This window comes from Zalophus californianus, chromosome 16 (assembly GCF_009762305.2).
Source record: "Zalophus californianus isolate mZalCal1 chromosome 16, mZalCal1.pri.v2, whole genome shotgun sequence".
NCBI lineage: Eukaryota > Metazoa > Chordata > Mammalia > Carnivora > Otariidae > Zalophus > Zalophus californianus.
Genome location: NC_045610.1, coordinates 49,596,385 through 49,610,252, shown reverse-complemented (window position 1 = coordinate 49,610,252; position 13,868 = coordinate 49,596,385). Strand labels below are relative to the sequence as shown.

The 13,868-nt window shown below is 45.4% G+C and overlaps 1 protein-coding gene across 3 annotated transcripts in view; it reads left to right on the top strand.

Annotated features, from left to right (window-relative positions):
• PRKCA (protein kinase C alpha) overlaps positions 1–13,868 on the top strand; it is a 392,291-nt gene that overhangs the window by 90,905 nt on the left and 287,518 nt on the right. Inside the window, exon 1 of one of the 3 annotated variants that reach the window (XM_035724576.1) lies at positions 3,548–3,670. The exons of the other annotated variants lie outside the window; for them this stretch is intronic. The gene's annotated coding sequence lies outside the window, so the exon portion shown is untranslated. Of the gene's footprint in view, positions 1–3,547; positions 3,671–13,868 lie in introns of those variants that run through there. 3 annotated transcript variants of the gene reach the window in all.

The window sequence follows — 13,868 nt, the reverse complement described above, 5'->3', positions numbered from 1 at the left end:
CCTGGAAAAAGAGATAAGAATTTCTGCTAGCTATTGATAATGTATTAATTTTATACCAAAATGGAAATATCCTTAGGTTCTAAATGAGTAGATGAGTGTCTGGTCTCGGTCCAAACATTATTACACAATGAATTTTGCCCCAAGATCCAAAAGAGCTTGTTTTACTACTATTCTGCTCTTAGTCCACATGCAAATCATTTTGTCCTGCTTTTACTCAAGAAGAAGAGAAGTGAAACCAAAAAGTTTTGGGTGAGTAACTTAGGAGGAAATAAATAAAAAGAATCGTTGGCATTTGGGGGAATTTGTCAGAGAAGTTCACAGGCTCTTCTAACAGAAGGGAGAGCTGCTTTGGAGGGAAATTTCAGGTTTCATCTGTCTGGAAGGAAGGGGCAGTCCCTCCTTTTCTCTCTGACCCGTCACCTCTATTGTCAGTTTGTATAAATGTGTCAAAATTTAACCAAGGCGCTAAATGATGCCCCACCCTTCACTGAGAACCTAGAATAAATCCTCAGTAAATACTGAATGTGCTTGGATGAACGAGTGTCAGATACATGAACAAGTTGAGTGCTGTAGAGATAAGTTAATTTCAAATGTTTAAAGGACTCAAAGGCAGTGATGACTTTCATCAGCCTTAGGGCCCTCTACAGTAACCCTAAGGTTAGAGAAGCCTGTGCTGAAAGCAGCAGGATAGACTTTTAGCTATTCTTCGCAGCATAATCATCAAATGAAGGACATGAGACTCCATGTCAAATCACTTTTATGTACCACGATACTGTATTCTTAAAAAGGTGGCTAGTTTCTTTATAGCAATCTTAAAATTTATTCAGCAAATAAGTAAGATAGTGCTCTCACCTCATTTGATTATTAAAGTGGTACTCATTTAAACCTATGGATCTCGTAGCAAAAGCACTAGGGATGCACGGTGGGTTTTCATCTTACTCATACCGAGATAATGGTGTTTGTCCAGAGAGTAGAGAGTTTTTTTTTTTTGCCCAGATTCCTGCCTGATGCAACCATTTATTTATCAGAGTAAATAGTTGTGCCTAATGTTTTTGATTCCATGTCTAGAAATCTTGGACTACGTGGATTTTACAGGTTTGGAATATTGAGAATTCAGAGATTAGTAAATCCCATTTAAAGTATTAATCAACTAATATGGAATGATAAGGCTAAGAAAGATTTCTTCCAGATATCTTTAGAGAAGCATCATTTACATACAGTAATTGTTAACCCGACTCAGGGACAGTCCTCTCAGGGATGCTACCTGCCAGGTCTGGTCACCACGTGTACTTTAAAGCAGGCTGTTTTTGAGGCTTTTAATGCATCCTGGTTTTCTGCCTGGGTAATCTGCAGTAATAATTACGGTTTACTTGAATGGTCTGCCCCCAGTTGAGAAACACAATCATACTATGCAGTAAAAAATATTTACAGCACACTTGCAATTCCCGAATCTTACATGGATGGCTCTAATTAGACTGGAGCACTTCTCTGGAGCTGAGTGTGTTTAAGAATTTAATCTGCCAAGTGCTGGTGATGTCAGTTTTTCAAACAGCCGCGTGCTGCCCCATTCCACCACGAACCCTCTGCTAACCACAGCGCACTTTAGCTAATAGAATCAAGTGCTTGTGTTCAAATTTTTTTAAGAGCATAAAAGCTCTGTTTATTAAAACAATTCTCTTTGGCACTTTGTAGCATTAGGACAGTGCTGTCTTCACGGGAGCACAGGAAAGTTGTGAGCTCCAGCAGGGAAGCTGGAGAAGGAGGATCGTTCTCTCCTGTTCTATGTCTTTGTGGGGAAGCATCACTTCTTTCCTGAGTCAAGAGCTGTTTCTCAGCTTACCTGGCGCAGGTTGAGTTTCTGGCAAGAAGGAACAGCAAATATTCTCGAAATCGGCCATGATATTGTGCTTATGTAATATAAACTCCCATTCTTCTAGAAATTCATGTGTTTCTCAAACAGTACATGAAATAAGAATTAGTGGCAGGTCTTCTAAATCTGGAACATTTGCAGAAGATCCATAAATGGATTTTGTCTTATTGCACCTATGTGCAACGTGAAGGCCTCGGCGATCTGTTTCTCTGCCCTTTCAGTGTGGAAGAGTCTGGTAAAAGGCCCACTAACATGTGACTAAGCAGTGGTGGTTGGTCCCATTGCTCCTAGGAACTGTATAACTTGCACTGTTTTTTGCTTTAACAGAGCCGGTGCTTTGCTGAGTCACTGAACACTATGGGGATCCTCCCTTTCCTGATTAATTCAGGGGAGTGGCATCCCTGTGAGATATGTCTCCCTCCCACCTCTGTCTGCATCCACATGTGTCCTGCCTCAAAGCTATAACCATCTAGCCCTCACGCTGATGTTACGCCACCCAGGTGTGCTGTGCTCACCTTCTGCGTGTGGTTTTTGTTTTCTCTGTCCGGCCCACTCAAGCCAGGGCCTCCCGTGGTGCTGTGATGAGTGTTGCTATTTGCTGCTTATTCTGTGAAGGAAATGTGTCCACTTCCTATCAACCTATAGTTGGAGGCCTTTTGTTTTCCTTGTGAGAGGGTGTCTGCGACTGTTATGGGGCAATTCCCCTGAAAAATCAGTTGAAGGTATATTCATAATACCTTCTAGGATAAGAAACATTAAGTTTCTGTGGCCTATTTACCTGATCCTGAAACTAACAGTATTGCATGGAAAGTGATCGCAAGGGGCTCAGAAAAAAAGGGTTTTGTATCATCTTTCAAACCCAGTGATTCAAAGTAGTGTATTTGTGGGTCGCTTGGCTGACTCCGTTCGTAGAGCATGTGACTCTTCAAGATCTTGGGGTTGTAAGTTTAAGCCTCACATTGGGTGTGGAGTATCCTAAAAAAATATACGTATATTTGTTTACATGTAACTTAAGATTTTGAAAGCCCTAAGGTATCTGGTTAATCCTAACATAAAGGATGTTAGTTTGCAGGAGCAAGAATGGTCTAAAGAATTCTCAGACGTGGTGTGATTCAGGAGGAGGAAGGGAACCCCTGTACACCAGGCCTGGTGTCCCTCACACCTGTTTCAGTCCTTACAGGGACTCTGAGGGACTCATGGCCCGAGCTGTGTGGATGAAGAATCTCAGCATGCTCGGGCACTATGCGGGTCAAGTGGGCTAGGAGAGAGTCAAACCCAGATCTCCCAGGGCTGTTTGACTACATTTTCTGTGTGTGTCAGCCTTGGAAAGTGAAGATGAAATTACTTGGAGACAAGGAGGACATTTCAGGCTGGGACGACAGCAAGAGAGCGAATACAGAAGAAGGGAACGTGAGCCGGGCTGTGTGACAACGGTGGGTGGACGCGTCCTCCTGTAGAGGCTCGGTGTAGGGTTTGGGAAGGAAAGGCTAGCAGAAGGTCAGACCCGAGTGTAGATGGAGGAGTTGGTCTTCATTGGCCGAGAGAGCCTTTGTAGGCACTTGAGGGACTCTAGGACAGCTGCCAAGCCGTGTTCTGTCATAAAGGTCAGGGCACATTATGCCAAGTAAACCAGATAGGAGCAAGGTTTCAGTTAGTGTCCATGGACCAGGGGTGTGGTGAAGGCCCAGACTTGAGAGGTGGCAGGGCAAACAGGAGCGAATGACGAGGTAGAAGATCTGAGTGGTTACCAGACTCGGAGTGGAAGATGATCGTAGGCACTGCGTGTTGCCTCCCAACCCGGTAGGCTTCCCCTTCCTCTGTGTTGGCAGAGCCCCGGTGTGGGTGGGTGGAGGGAGCCCAACCCTTGCCCATGTGACTCTAGTAAGTCCTGACTGGTCCAGGACCGTCATGGGAATCCCGTTAAGGGTTGGGCATGTGATTCCTGTCAGACGGGTTGGCTTCTGATGACGCTTTCCTTAGCCTAAAAAGGGATACAAGGAAGAAGCCATTTCTGCTGTGGGATGTCGCCATGTATCCATCTGTGTGTCTCTTGGAGTTGTGGTGGCCATCTTGTGGCCATGAGGAGAGCGCGTTTTGTTAAATGGCAAAGCAGAAGGTGGAGGGAAATAGGGTCTTTGTATGTGGTTGAGTGGCTGAATTAACCAACCCTGGGATCTCTCTACTTCAATCCTTACTTGTTTTGTGAGATAAATAATTGTTATTGTTTACAGCAGGGGTTGGCAAATGATGGCTCATGGGCCACCCACCACCTGTTTTTTGTTTTGTTTTGTTTTTTTTGGTAAATAATTTTGTTGGAACATAGCAGTGCCCATTTGTTCACATATTGCCTGGCTGCTTTTGCATTGTAACATCAGAGTTGGGTAGTTGTGGAAGAGAATATGCGGTTCCTAAAATACATGCTATGTGGCCCTTCAGAGAAAAGGGTATTGACCCCCTAGTTTAAACCTTTTTGAGTTAGGTTTTCTATTTGCAGCCAAGGCTGCTTTCATAAAGATGGAGGCCTTATTTTGTACACATTAACTGGAGATCATTGTGTAGACAAGGGCTTTGTAGATCAAATGTGTGGTCAGGACTGAAGATAGGCATTTGGTATTCAGCACATCATAGAAACCAAGTAGGAAATAGTTTCTAAGAATGATTAGTCATTAACGTCAAGTTCAGATTGGTCGCAGTTGCAAAAGAGCAGGAGTGGTAAAGAGCGGGAGCTAGATTCGTGTGTGTGTGTGTGTGTGTGTGTGTAATTTTTTATTGTTAATCACCATACATTACATCATTAGTTTTTAATATAGTGTTCCATGATTCATTGTTTGTGCATAATACCCAGTGCTCCACACAGAGCGTGCCCTCTTTAATACCCATCACCAGGCTAACCCATCCCCCTACCCTCCTCCCCTCTAGAACCCTCAGTTTGTTTTTCAGAGTCCATTGTCTGTCATGGTTCGTCTCCCCCTCCGACTTACTCCCCTTCATCCTTCCCCTCCTGCTATCTTCTTTTTTTTTTTTTCCTTAACATAGATTGCATTATTTGTTTCAGAAGTACAGATCTGTGATTCAACAGTCTTGCACAATTCACAGCACTCACCATAGCACATACCCTCCCCAATGTCTATCACCCAGCCACCCCCTCTCTCCCACCCCCGCCACTCCAGCAACCCTCAGTTTGTTTCCTGAGATTAAGAATTCCTCATATCAGTGAGGTCATATGATACATGTCTTTCTCTGATTGACTTATTTCACTCAGCATAACACCCTCCAGTTCCATCCACGTCGTTGCAAGTGGCAAGATCTCATTCCTTTTGATGGCTGCGTAATATTCCATTGTGTACATATACCACATCTTCTTTATCCATTCATCTGTCGATGGACATCTTGGCTCTTTCCACAGTTTGGCTATTGTGGACATTGCTGCTATAAACATTGGGGTGCACGTACCCCTTCGGATCCCTACATTTGTATCTTTGTGGTAAATACCCAGTAGTGCAGTTGCTGGATCGTAGGGTAGCTCTATTTTCAACTCTTTGAGGAACCTCCATACTGTTTTCCAGAGTGGCTGCACCAGCTTGCATTCCCACCAACAGTGTAGGAGGGTTCCCCTTTCTCCGCATCCCCGCCAATATCTGTCGTTTCCTGACTTGTTAATTTTAGCCATTCTGACGGGTGTGAGGTGGTATCTCATTGAGGTTTTGATTTGGATTTCCCTGATGCCGAGCGATGTGGAGCACCTTTTCATGTGTCTGTTGGCCATATGGATGTCGTCTTTGGAAAAATGTCTGTTCATGTCTTCTGCCCATTTCCTGATTGGATCATTTGTTCTTTGGGTGTTGAGTTTGATAAGTTCTTTATAGATTTTGGATACTAGCCCTTTATCTGATATGTCATTTGCAAATATTGTCTCCCATTCTGTCGGTTGTCTTTTGGTTTTGTGGACTGTTTCTTTTGCTGTACAAAAGCTTTTTATCTTGATGAAATCCCAAGAGTTCATTTTTGCCCTTGCTTCCCTTGCCTTTGGCGATGTTTCCGGGAAGAAGTGGCTGCGGCTGAGGTCGAAGAGGTTGCTGCCTGTGTTCTCCTTTAGGATTTTGATGGACTCCTGTCTCACGTTTGGGTCTTTCAACCATTTGGAGTCTATTTTTGTGTGTGGTGTAAGGAAATGGTCCAGTTTCATTCTTCGGCATGTGGCCGTCCAATTTCGGGAACTAGATTCTTGAATTGATAGGAAGAAAAGGCCAAAAGGTGGATTAGTTTATTGTTATAAATTAAAAGATTCAGACATTTCAGCTGTCAAAGTAAGACCTATTTTGATGGTCTTAGATATGAAAATTAATGTTTAATCCTATGTCCCAGACAGGGAAAAAGTTATTTCTGTAGCCTCTGATTCCTGCTCCTGCCCTCTCCCTCCGTGGTACTGAGCAAAGAGCTAATGAATACATGAGACCCTCAGTTTATGACTGGTGACTCTTCTGTGATCTTTCCTTGCCATGACTAAGACCGTCTCCCTGCGGTCATGGCCCAGCTCATTATTGGCTTTGACAGATCCCGCTCTCTGGCTGATGCCACTGTGAGCCTGTTGGTGCTGAGGTGCTGGAGTCAACAGGGGTAGAGAAACCTGATAGATTTGATGTCAGGGATGTATGATCAGAAGGTGAATCCGTAGGCCATTGCACAAAGCAATGATTTTTAGCAAAGGCATTGAGCTGTCTTCAAAATGCTAATGAACAGGTGAGATGAGATGTCACAAGACAGCCCGAGCCAAGGATGACTTATTTGATCACTTTGGTGGAGGCTGGAGGGGGAAGGTTGAGATTGAGTATCACATCAGCATTCAGGGGAAACTGCACAAGACATTTCAAAAAAGAAGATATTCCAGAAAAATTGAGAACTTCCAAGAAGGCTTCTATTAGCAATAGATATTTACTTTTGATGAACCTGGGAGTAGGGGATCATTGAAGATGTGATGGCGAAGTTAGACTTTTGCTGAAGCTTGCACCTTCTAAAGACTTTGGAGCCATTCATGTACTTTGAATTAGCTGGAAGTTTTATATCAAACTGTCTTTTTAAAAAAGATGTAGTTTGGAGGTCTTTGGGGGAAAGATTTTTGCTCCTGGGAGATTTTTGGGATTTGTTTCTGGCTCTTCTGCCAGGCCAAGACTCCTTGAGAGTAGGGACTATGTCTCATTTTGGTCAGGTAACATTGGCATAGTTCTTGGCATATGGTAGGTGCTCCATCCATAAGTACTGGAAAAAATGCTATACTCCTGATTTTACAGGACTTCTGTTTTAAGATGCCCCTGTCTGGGTAGCTCCATGTAGTAGTAACATCTTCCAGAATGAAAATTCACAGCCTAGCTTTGACACTCTTTGGTTTCATGAATGTGATAAATGTGTGTGAATGGGTCCATTGAGTCTTACCATCTTTCCATTTCTTCCTCATAATCTGTTTTGGGATATTTAATGTATGAAATGGGTTTCTGGAAACAACTTGAATTTACATCCTTACATCTCTAGGAAATAAGGGTGTTCTATCTTACTATGATTTGATTTGTGGTTATCATTTAAGAACCAGTGAGCAGTAAATGAGGTTGCATGTACATGGCATAGGTGGGTCTGGAAAGCGATCTCCGGGATGGCTGCCTCAGTCCATTTACTTTCCAGATGAGGAAAGAATGTTAACTTCCTCACCCAAGGTCCAGCTGCTGATAATTTTTTTTTTTTTTAATGGAAGGAAGCTGTCACCTCTCCTTGTCCCTTCTCTCCTCATTGGAACCACGTACCCATCTCCCCTGCTTCCACCTCAATCCTTCACCTCCCTGCAAGGTGTAGGCGAAGTAGAGCTGAGTCCGTCTTCATGAGTATATGTTGGAGAGCGGAAGTAATGGGTCACAGATGGGAAAGAACTATGAGCATGTTGGTGGGTAGGTTGTATCTGGTTTCCTGCTTGCTTTTAAGATCGTTTTCTCACGTGAAACTTTAAACAGATTTGGGGACTGTGAATACAATTCTGTACTTCATGTTTGTGGCCAGCATTTCTTTGGGCTGTAGGATAGAATATTCTTTCTCTGCATCCTTCAAGGACCCATGAGCTACACTTTACATAAAGATAAACGTACAGATGTACATACCTGTATTCTTTTGCACAGTCTCTGAATTCTGCAGGGAGCTAGCCAGCCCTCATCTTCCTCTTGCTGTCATGGTTTCTGATTCAGGCTTTGGGTGAAATTCATGCAGAGAGAAAATCCGCCTTCCTCATGCCAAGTTCCTTGAGCTTCTAGGCTTTGGGGTGCAGCATCAAATATGGGGACAGAGTGTAATATCCAGTCCAGCAGCACGAGCTGATGTAGCCTCAGCCTCCCAGCAGCCTGCACAGAGATCCCGCATCATGTCTCAGGTCCCAGGAAATTTGGGCTGCAGAAGAGCCAGCATCTTCCAGGTGTGGTCAAACCATGTTCAGACTCATGATGAGCCAGCTGAGGCATCTGCCATGTCCCTGTCTCCTCCTGCAGGGGATGAAGCCTGAATCTGGGAGAGAGTGGGTCTTCAGGTATTTGGGGGGTGGTGCACTGATCCCAAGAAGGGTTCCATATTGGAGCTGATTCCAGATTTACCTCCAGTAGAGCTTGGTTTTCATCTATGGTCTGGAGCGCTTGCAGAAATAAATTGAACTTAAGCCTCCCTACCATTACTCTTTGGCTTTTGCCCACATGGAAGTGAAGGTGGGTTTCTGGAGACTTGCTGGGGGCACAAGGAAATGACCAAGTGATTGAGACCGAAATCGAAGATGGCTGCTTTAGGTCCAGGCTCCCAGGGGCATCGCTTGATCACTGTTGTTTGAGTCTGTTCTTTTTCATTTTACTGTCAGGGCAGAGAAGAAAGGTCCAGCTTGCTGACTGGCCCAGGGCTTTCCAAGGAAATCACAGGACCCAACGAGAAGTGGAATGTTAATTTGCTTCACAGGGTGAACCTACTTTGTGGGGCAGGGTCTGGGCCTCGGGTTCCTAATGAAATCACAGCCGGCCCTCATTGTTCACCCTGGAAAATGTATTCCTGTTTATGTACCACTAATAACTAGTTTTCAGAATGCTGAGTTGCTTCTCCTAATTGTCCACTAATTTGTCCTCTTCCTGATTGGGGGGGGGGAACGATAATGTATTTGAAGTCACCATTGCTTTTGGGGCGACTGGGTTTATTGTTTTTGATACTTTCAGATATTTCAGACATGGACCTTTTAAATGCTTTATGTGGTGCAATATTCATATTTATTAGGGCCATTTAATAGCATATGTAAATGAGTTCAGTGCAGCTGTGCTGGACAATAGTCATGGAAATGAATTCATTTTGTTGATTTCCCCCCCCCCCCCTTGATACTGGAGATCTTTACATATTTTTCTTAATGGAACAGACCAGGGTCTTCAGGAAAGGTGACTTGTGTTTTTCTTTGCCTGCAGGGAAACCATTTGAATTTCATTGTTCTTTATGGGTCCTGACCCATGCTGGTCAGAATAAAATTGATTACATCAGAAATATTTTTTTTGCAAGTTTTGTGTCTGCTCTCTGGAGGCCTGCAGAGAAAACTTTGCTCCGGATAGCTGTGGTTTACCCCCGCAAACACCAGGCCCTTCACGTTTTCCGTAATGACTCCCTTCTCCCTTTTGGATCACCCTGGAGTTCCTTCTGAAATAGAATCCAGGACTAAATGGAGTTGCTACCTGAGTGGAATGGGTATGGAGTTCAAGTTTCCAGAGGCCTGGTGTATCTCCGCTGGTTACCAGCTTCTTCCCTCTGCCGCATAGCCCTCGCTGCTTTTCATCTTCGGTGAGCATGGTGTATCAGAACGAAATCCAGAACAAAGCTACGTGGGCACTGGGTCAAGCTGAGGACCTGTCTGGTGGCACACCAATGACTATCTTCCCCACATCCTCCTGCTTTCTCCTTTGTGCAGCGATTCAGCATTTCCAAAGTCCTTCTGAGTCACTCCCTCGTGCCATCCTTAGAAATGTGCCCCGAAAGGCAGGTGAATACGTTTTTAGGATTCACATTCAAGCAGCCACCACCCCAATATTGGAAGCACTAAAAGGTGGATTTACTCATGTGAGTAAGGAGAGCTTCACCATGTAGACTGTTGCTCTGAGACCAGCTGGGAGCTGATCCTAGAGAGGATTTGGGGAAAGCATGAAATAAGGGACTGGGCACGGCTTGGGAGGTGGGAGTATAGTAGACATTAGCCGTCAAGGTCATGTGGGTGAGCTTGCTCTTGGCCTCCTGACGAGAACATGGCAATGTCAGGAGTGGTGTGCACTGGTGCTGAGCTGTCAGGGATCAGTTAAACTGGTGGTTTCTTGTTGCCATGACTACAGATCAGGTTCCCCCCCCTTTCCTTCTCCCACATCCCCTCCCCACCTCCTCCCCCCTTTTGGTGTTTTCTCAGACAAAGCTGTAGGAGAGACCCTCCTGGGAAGTCTTCCCTATAGTTACTCCTTCTCCTTCCTGAGATTTCATTTGTAGGGATCTGACTTTTCTTTGCCCTAAATAACCGGGAGCACTAACACTTAGGGAGGTCATGTGGCTTTCCCAGGTTCCCATAGTTGGTCAACAGGAGCATGTAGTCCTTGTCAGTTCGCTAGATGGTTAGTGTCCTGATCACGTGGGTCTCTGCAGCAGCTCTCACACAGTAGGTGTGCAGGAGATGTTTGTTGAATTAATAAAGTGAGTTTGCCAGTACCTATGAGTAGGTCAGATTTTCTACAAGCCTGGGACCAGTCACTGCTGATGCACATTCCTTGCTGTAGGTGATAAGCCAAGCAGGTTGTAAGGTGTAAGATAATGCAGTTGGGATGCCCAAAGCAAGGCTCTGGTGTATGTGATTACAGTGGAGGAAGGTGGCCACCTAGAATGAAGAATTCCTCCTAATTTTGGATAGATCCTTACTACTATATATTTTTTTTTTAATAAAGCAAAGGGAGCTGTAGAGATTAAATGTTCCAATAAGCAGGATGCTTTCAGGAGGCTGTGAGTAAATCTGTGTGCGTATGTTCCCAGTAGTACGTGCCCTGGAGGAAACCCTGGAGCTTCCCTTCAGCCCTAGCTCCGGGCCCTTGAGGTATGTCGTAATGAAATTACCTGCACAGAAGTTCCCTATAAACAACAGCCAAGAGCAGCCACTCTCCCTGTTGAGTTCTTGCGAGCCTCTCGTCTCTTCTCTGAGACACCAGGTGAGCTTTCTTGTTCCAAAAACGAGCAGCTGAAGGTGAACAAGGATGGGCCATGAGATCTTCTAGCCGAAAGGCTCAACCAGACTTTCACATCTAAGACACCTGGGGAGTGTTTTTAAAACCTCTGACACAGGACCTCCCGCGGTGTGGCTGGGCACGCTGAGTTGTCTTTGCAGCACCTTCCCGAGGACCTGGTACCCTCATAAATGGGCTCTGTTCTAGTCTAGCTCCGTTGATTTGTGGAGGGAGCAAGTGGGGTGCATGTGGTGGATTTCCTGGCACAGGAACAGTGGAGCTGCTCTTTGTCTCTGAACCAAGCTTTTCCGGGGGCTCTTGTAGCCATCCTGGGCTTGGTAGAAGCCGGCAGAGCTGAGGAGACAAATGAGCCTGTTTCAGCCTGAGCCTTGGAGCAGTGTGAATGGGAGACAAGATAGTTGCTTTCCTTAATCTGTACAACAGCTTTGCTTTGTCCCCATGGACAATGGCTGTGTTGTCCCAATCTTCATCCCTTGATGGGGGCTGTCTGTTTAGGGGGCTGGCTTGCAGTGTATATGGAAGCCAGCTCCTCGGTACTGGATTTTATAATGTGTTTATCAAATGCAGTTTGTGTAGGCCTTGGTAAGACATCACAGGCCTCAGAGTGCTGAATAAAAGGAAATCAGTGGCTTTAAAATGACTTTTGCAAGGCAGATGATGTGTTGATCTTAGAGGCGCTGCCCATGGGTGAGCAGGGGGAGTGCAGAAGCAGGAGAGCCCTCTTCACTGCAGGTACTGCTGCTGAAACTGTTCCAGCCAAGCTCCCCAGTTCTGTCCAGCACTCTGGCATTGTGACGATTTCCCCCTTTGGTGGTTGTGGAGTGCAGAACCAGATTTGTCGATGCTGCTCTGCTCCCAGGGAGGCCCCTGAGGATAGCTTTGGAATCAGATGGTCCAGGCTTCAGCTCTATAGTTGGTTAGCTGTGTGGACCTGGACAGGTGGCTTACCTTCTGTGTGCCTCAGTAAAATCGTGCCCCCCCACCCCCTAAAAATCGTCCTAAAAATCTCTCGGTTATAAGGATACTACCTACCTCATGAAGTTGGTGGGATTAAGGTGCAATAATGTCAAGGGCTTAGCGCCTTTCTGGAACACAGTAATTGTTCATTTAGTGTTAGCAGAACCACCACTGCCAAGAAACTCAAGCTGAAATATCTGCATTATTTCTGGCTCCCAATCTTGGCTTTCTGGTTTAGTCCATATTTTTCCTGATGCTGATTTCCAAATTTATTTGTATTTTGCTGTTTGTATTGTTTGTATTCACATCATGTGTGGGTGAAATTAAAATAAATGAGACTGCCAGCCTTTTGTCATGGAGTCCAGAGTGCTTGAATTCAGAATGGTAAGATTTTCCTGAGCATAAGGGTGCAGATGGGCTGGTATTGCCTTGAGCTTTTGGCCTGAGCACATGTCCTAACCCCCTGTCCTGGGACTCTTGCCTAAGTGTGTACCCCTCCTTGTTCCTGTTTCTTCTTTAAGGTCCTGGAGCCTTACCTCGCTGGATGGACTTCCTAGCATAGACAGTTTTTCTTCGACTTTTTCAAGTGCACTGTATGTTGGTTTTTTTTTTTAAGATTTTATCTATTTATTTTACAGAGAACGAGAGAGGGAACACAAGCAGGGGGAGTGGCAGAGGGAGAAGCAGGCCTCCTGCGGAGCAGGGAGCCCGATGTGGGGCTCGATCCCAGGACCCCAGGATCATGACCTGAGCGAAAGGCAGACGCTTAACGACTGAGCCACCCAGGCGCCCCAAGTGCAGAGTATGTTGTCAAAAAGCCCAAAATGTTGTGATAATAAGGCTTGTTGGTATTCCTTACAACTGGTGACGTGTCATCTTGGTGTGATGGTGCACGTGCGCTGTATCCTGATGAACAGCTGTAGATGCTCATGGCCAGAGGACCACACATGCCACCTACGAGGGGTAACTGTCCTATTAAAAAAAACCTAGATTATTAGCACTGGACCAGGCTCTTGGAGAGGGAAGGTGAAGTACAAAAGAACAGTCTGCAAGTTTGATGGGGGAAAATGTTAAATTGGGGAAAGATTAGGGAGTAGAAAAAGGGAATGTGAAAAGATGTATTTCAACCAGTGCACATGAACCACAAAGCTTAGGGAATGGATTTCACGAGCAAGGATGGAAGACGTTTTAGGAGTGGGGGACTCTGAGCTGAATCTTGAAGAAAAAATGGAGAGCTTTTTAGAGAAAAGTGGCACGTGTTGAGAATGAAGGTTTGGCATGACCACCCTGCAGGACCCCGGCTCTAAAGTTAGGGAGGCGAGGAGGGGAGGGTTGAGTGAGAAGGCACGAAGGATTGTCATCTCAGGGGCAGGGAAATCCTTCCAGCTCCTTGAGGGAGCGCTGTGAAACAGATCGAGGCCGCATGTGCTGGAGTGTTCCCACCAGATGGGAATGAGCGGGGAGCTGCCTGGGCAGTGCAGGAGGGAACGGATGCTGGCTGTGGGAAGGTGAGGCCATGTGTGCAGACATGGGGGAATAGTCATCAGGATTTGTTCAAAAACTAAATAGTAAAGAACCGAGGGAAGAAAAATTCAAGTCCGCAGAGCTTGAGGGCCAGCATGGATGGCATGGGTTTTGAATGAAGATCACGTGAAATCTGGAAAGAACTTGCAGCGGGGAAATCCTTCACGGTCCTCAAAAGAGCTGAGGAGGTCTGCATCCCTGGTTCGAAGTTTGGACTCGGGACTCCACCTGCCTGGGTTCAACTCCCAGTGCTA